The following is a 6254-nucleotide window of genomic DNA, read 5'->3' as shown; positions in this document are numbered from 1 at the left end:
CATGCAGCATATCAGCTCATGTAAGTATAGTATTTATTTGGATGTTTACATTTGATTCTGAATGAGTATGATAGTATGCTGCGGCTAATGGGGCTAAAGCTAACATGACACTGTTGGAGAGATTTATAAAGAATTAAGTTGTGTTTATGAATTATACAGAATGCAAGTGTTTATATATTAAAATAACGACATGGATCTGGTCTCCTTGAATACAGTAAGAAACAATAATATCTTTAACCACATTTAACAGTATGTTAGCAACATGCTAACGAAACATTTAGAAAGACAATTTACAAATATCACTAAAAATATCATGATATCATCTGCCATTTTTCACTATTGTCCTTTCTTGCTTACCTGCATAACTTCTGTTGATTTGGCCATGCTGCTCCAGACGTTAACACTGGCTTGTCTAATGCCTTGAACATGGGCTGGCATATGCAAATATTGGGGGCGTACATATTAATGATCCCAACTGTTGTGCCACACTCGGTGTTATGTTGAGATTCGTCTGTTTTTCAGTAGTCTTTTGCACAAATCAAATTTACATAAGAAGGAGGAAACAATGGTGTTTGAGACTCACTGTATGTCATTTCCATGTACAGAACTCTAATTATTTAACTATGCCGAGGTAAATTCAATTTTCAATTCTAGGGCACCTTTAAGCATATTTATTTAGCTGTCCTCTATGCACAAAATTATTTTGTTAGTTGCATATCATTATTTGCATTTTCAATTTAATTTTTAGAACAGACCCCATTTTGAAGTGACCTACCAGCAAAGAATCACTGCATTGTAAAATAAGTCCATTTAAAGGGGCTGTCAGAATTTTTAAGTATTATTTGCTTTTTTCCCAGTGTGTGAACAGCTTGTAACAAACTTTAAAAAACGAGCCCTTCCCAGACTTCCTAGGTTGTCTATGAAAGTCTGTAGACTGATTTTTATGAGAAGGACTCGGGACGTTTTTGCCGGGAAAATCAAAAGAATGTGACGTTTATGCGCGCTCCCGATAATGTCGTAAAAGCTATTAGGTTACTGTAATATCAGTGATTAATTCAAACTATAGTTTCACATAGTCAAATAGGGCCTAGTCTACACTCAAATATACTTTATAATCAATCATAACTGTGTAATTTTAATTACCTCATCTGTCGATGATGCCGGTGTTGTGTTTAGTTTAAGTGGAAGTATTTATATTCATCTAAAGGTCGCTTTCTCGGCAGCAAGGACGGCAGATGTTCGTTAACAGTATATCGCTGTAAAGGTATCTCCAACTTATTTTTACTCCTAAAGAACGAAAAAGAACTTATAACAGCACGATAAACAGCATATATCGGGGCCTTCAATCACGTCGTTTAGTCTCTAGTCTAGTAAGTTACGTGTCACGGGTGCAAGCACGAGCAATAAGTTGCTGGCTGCAGTTGACTTAACGTCCACGTGACCGGAGTCACTAATAACAAGAGTTTCTGGATTCTACATAACAATAGTAATTAAAATCAGTTGCATAAAACATAAAAAATGTAATATAGATTGGAAGTATAAAACAATATGCAAAGCCTGCTTGCATAAATATTGGTGGAAGATAATGAGCAAATAAGTGACTGTACTTGTGCTTTGGATGAAATGGAAGAATAGCTCAAGTTATTCACCAGATATTGTGCTGTTTTGCTTTAATGATGTAAATGATGCAAGCATCTAAAACAACGCTGTAATCTCCTGCGACTCATTATACCAAAAGACCCTTCAGGTTCATGGAAAAAACACAAGCCTTTTCTGCCTACAGCCCACAGGAGGCGCCAGAGCACAGACTGGAGACGAGGGAAACGTAAGTGGACAAGACAAGTACAGAGCATAGTTGACCCAAAAAAGACAATTGAATTCTGTCATGTTGTTTCAATCCTAAATGCCTTTTAAATTTTATGTTTTTGTTTTGAAACACAGGCAGTCTTCACACAGCTCTTCTGAACAACAACAGTTTTACTGTGAATGAGATCTCAGAGAAACCAGGGGAAATAAATGAACAACGACTTAAATATGGGTCAGTTTCTCACACAAAACTAGCATAAGAGTTAAGAATACTTATAATATTGCACACAACATTGCTCTTTAGGATATCATTTGTTCTTTTTGGACGGTCGTGTTACTATATGAGCTGTTGGTGTATGGAGAAGAGATTCATGGAGATTCTTTTGTTTTGTGTTCCACAGAAAAGTAACAACACACAAGTCTGGAACTGCATGAGGGTGAGTAAATGTTCATAAAATTTTACATTTTTGGGAATTTAACTATTCTTGTCAGATGAAAACTTAACCACACAATAAGTTTCAAGTTTATGAAAGTCTGAGATGGTTTCTGTTTGTTAAAGTTTCAGTTTTATGACTGTGATGACATTGGTTTCTCTTTCTTATGATAAGGTGAAAGTTTAATCAAGACAGTGTTCTTTTACAGAATTATAAGATTAAGTTGTATGTTTTACACAAATATATGAATGTATTTTACACAACACTGACTCAAAATGTGCTAAAAATTGAAAGTATTTAAAGTATTATTTCACTACTATAATGATCCCTTTATTTACCATACCATTTCTTTTTATTATCTTTGATGTAGCAAAACTGCGCATCTTTCTGTTCAAAATGTTTTAAAATGAACCTCAAAGCCTCCACCATATTGGTTTTTATTTTTACAGTGAATTTTTCTGGATGAGGGCATGTAAGGGACAAATCATAGAAACATGAATATATTGCATATTGTGTCACATGCACTGTAATTTCCTTTCTTCTCTCTCCCATTAGAGTTCAAGACTCCAGAACTTTCTTGCTCAGCGGTAAAGCACCTTCATCGATCGGCACTGTGCTTCCAGTGGGGGCGTTTCACAGACAGTTACCCAGAGATGATGCCCTTTCTGCAGGTATGTGGCAGCTCTCTGGTCCCTTGAGCTGTGGAGCTCGAGGAGGATTATTAGACTTTGTGGTTGGACCATAAATCAGCTGATGTATGATCCAGCAGAAGTCTCCCCCGAGCAACGGGATTCACCCACTAAATCCAGGATGGGTAATAATGTTCTTTTCTTCTTGCTGGCAGGGTTTTGGCATGACTCCAGATCCGTTTGGATGATTTAAGAGAATGAAATTAGTAAGAACTAAAATGATTGCTTCATGGGCTCTTTGAACTGAAGGAAGTTTTGCTTGAGAGGCTTGGATTAAGTTTAAAGACATGCTGTGGGTTTTATCAGCAGCATTTAAGGCATGTTGAAAATTTTAACTCCTCCTTCAGTTTGAAAAACAAACAACAATCACATTTACAGTAATGCAGTTTACAGTGGAAGTCTACATTTGGCTGATATAAACAATAGAATTTCGTATTATGTTATGTTATTAGAATGCATTAGTTCAAGACTTTATAAAAGCACATTACTGGAAACATGCATGGTTTTACAGCTGAGGGACGCTGATGCTGTCTAGAGAGCTCTACTTGTTTTGGAACAATTCATTTGATTGTGGCTGGAATTTTGCAAACCTCAAACCTGACAAACTGAACTGGAGTGATTTGATTTATATTCATTTGGTAGTGAATGGAAAAGCTCATGCTGTTATTTTCCTCACTTTCTACTGAGTTATCTGTACAGGTCTTTATTTGGCATGTTCCGTTGAGACGTCAACCCATACCGACAATCTGCCTGCTGCTTCTTCTGGAAATGTTGACTCTGTTCTGGTAAGTACTGGATTCCCTATAATGTTGCCTCAGTGTTGTTTAAACGTTGTATTTGACAAAAATGGAAATATATATATATATATATATATATATATATATATATATAAAAAAACTAAAGTCATGACAGTGATTTGAAGCCATAAAGAAGAACTTTAATTCCTCATTGGCTGCAAATAAAACCCTTTCTCAGTGACTTCTAATGACATTTCCGTCACTTACAGATGGAAAAGTAGGATTTTTTTTTTCTCCTCAGACTGGTTTGGTGAGTTTTTCCCCTATAAGAAAAATCCCCTTATTTTTTTATTTTTTTATTTTTTGTCAGGACATTTAGGCTAAAGTTTTTTCAGTCTGCCATGCTGGATGGGACATTTCCATTGGTAGCCATAGAGGAATGCAGATGCTAAGTATTTTTACAGTCATGCATTTAGTCCATTTTGATTTTGTGTTTAAACCACTTCAACTCTAGCACAACTATTATTTCTTTTCACATAAATTATGATTATAGGAGCAGATTATCAATTAATAAACTTGTCGCTGTGTCCCTTGACCTCAGAACACTTTTACTGTAGTGCATTTTTAGCATATACATTTTAATTTTTGCATACATAATCAGCTCATTTATGGATTTTCTGACGAGATAAACTTGCTCAGTAGCTGGTTCTTGCAATGCGGAGAACTCTGGTACGAGGAGTGTGAAACACGACACTTGACAAATGAGCTCAACGCATTGTAGAAACAAGCTAAAATGGCGTGGTTACATCAGCAACTTTTTTTTTTATCTCACATTTGCTTTTGCTCACACTATCGGTTTAGCATAGAGTTTTGTTAAACGTAAACTGGAAATTCACAGTTTCTTGTTGTGGAAGAGCAATAGGAACATATGTGTGTGGTGTTATGGGAAGACTTAATAGTGTGTGTTAAGATGATCACTCAACTGTAAATGTTCAGTTTAATTTCTGCACAAATAAATTTACTGTATAAATAAAAATATTCTTTTTGTGTACTACAGTATTGACTTTTCCCAGTACCTACTATTAAAATTTATATATCTTAGAAGCTCATCCAGCTAGACATTCTTGGATATTATAGAAAATAATGTCAACAAAAAAATAGAAAAAACATTTTTAATACAACAAGTTTTTAATATAACAAATACTTGCATGGTGAAAAAACATCTAAACATTTTGACCAGTGTGGCTCACACAATGACAAAAACACTTTGGTCAATGGTCAATTTACTAACACAATAACTAGGTTTTGAAGCATGTATGTGTTTTTTTTCTAGGCTTGATTGTGTTTTTGGGGCACAGTTTAACATGTCTTAATGCTTCGTTTTTTTGAAAACGCTGTATTTTTCATATATTTTACCTTTATTCTACACCTCTGTTTCCACTGTCATATGAACGGCTCGTTTGACTTCCTGCTTCTATGAAGCCACTCCCTCCGAAATACGCAAAGGGCTCAGATTGGTTAGCTGCTGTTTTGCAGGGTTTATGATGTCACCAACCTCGTTGTAGTCCAAACCGGTCGTTTTTGTAGGCATTAAACTTCCATAACTTTAAAAGACAATATCTCCGTTTGCAGTGAACTTTCAGCGCTGTAACTTTGCAGATACTGTTTATGCTCAAGCAGCAACATTACGCACTAACTAAAGTTAAAAATGTGAAATCGCATTGAACCACCCCTTTAAATGTTTTGGGTGAGTTACTCCATTTTGCGGAGTTCTGATGTTTCAGCAAACAGTCGTGACAATTGCACTTACAGTTTAGAGAATGTTTAGACTGTTTCGCAAATGCCAAAGGTAAAACTGTAAAATATGTGAGACATATCACAAATATCTGTGCTATGGAATATTTTCTGTTTAGGCATGTAACATATTTCTACAAAAGTAAATGTAGGCTGCTGAATACATACAAAGTTCATATTCTTTTAATGTGATAGCTTTCAGCTAGACAAAACTCCCAGCTAACAAAAATATGTTCTAAGAATGTTTTGCTAAGTTTTGAAAACGTTATTTCTGAATGTTCTCTGAACATGCTATAAATGCTATAAAAACGTTCTTTCTTAGGCCCCGTTTACACCAGTGCATATTGTCTTTTTAAAACGCATAAGTTTTGCTACGCCGGCGTTTTTTAACCTCGAAAACAGAGAATTTTGAAAACGGTTCAGAGTTTTAGTTTGAAAACACTGGGGTTGTGTTTCAGCATAAACGGACTAAAACGGAGACTTTTCAAAACGATGGCATGGCTGCCCATGTTTGCTCTGCATATCCTTGACCATATAAACAATAACATGTAGACTGAACTGCAATCTTAGCTGGCTTTGTTGTAATTTTTAGCAGCCATGGTGCAGTTAAACTCTGCATTTTTTTAATACTGCAGCTGCCTACATGCGCAAGAGGCATCTGTTTACACTTGAATGCGCATGCCCAGTGTGCATGAACGATCATGTGACACTCGTTTTCGGCCGTGTAGTGTAGACGGAGATCGTTTCTGAAACGCTGTGGAAACATCAATGTAGATGAGGATCGTTTTCATTTT

At 35.8% G+C, this 6254-nt stretch overlaps 1 long non-coding RNA gene across 1 annotated transcript; it reads left to right on the top strand.

Moving 5' to 3' along the window:
- Nucleotides 1-621: 621 nt before the first annotated feature.
- On the top strand, nucleotides 622-4707 carry LOC125276208. The gene is made up of 5 exons (XR_007186592.1): nucleotides 622-1825; nucleotides 1942-2038; nucleotides 2208-2243; nucleotides 2796-3714; nucleotides 4037-4707. It is a non-coding gene; the product is annotated as an uncharacterized LOC125276208 (long non-coding RNA).
- Nucleotides 4708-6254: the final 1547 nt, after the last annotated feature.

Source organism: Megalobrama amblycephala, linkage group LG9 (genome assembly GCF_018812025.1).
Source record: "Megalobrama amblycephala isolate DHTTF-2021 linkage group LG9, ASM1881202v1, whole genome shotgun sequence".
Taxonomy (NCBI): domain Eukaryota; kingdom Metazoa; phylum Chordata; class Actinopteri; order Cypriniformes; family Xenocyprididae; genus Megalobrama; species Megalobrama amblycephala.
The sequence above is the reverse complement of the archived record's forward strand: the minus strand, read 5'-3'. Positions and strand labels throughout refer to the sequence as shown.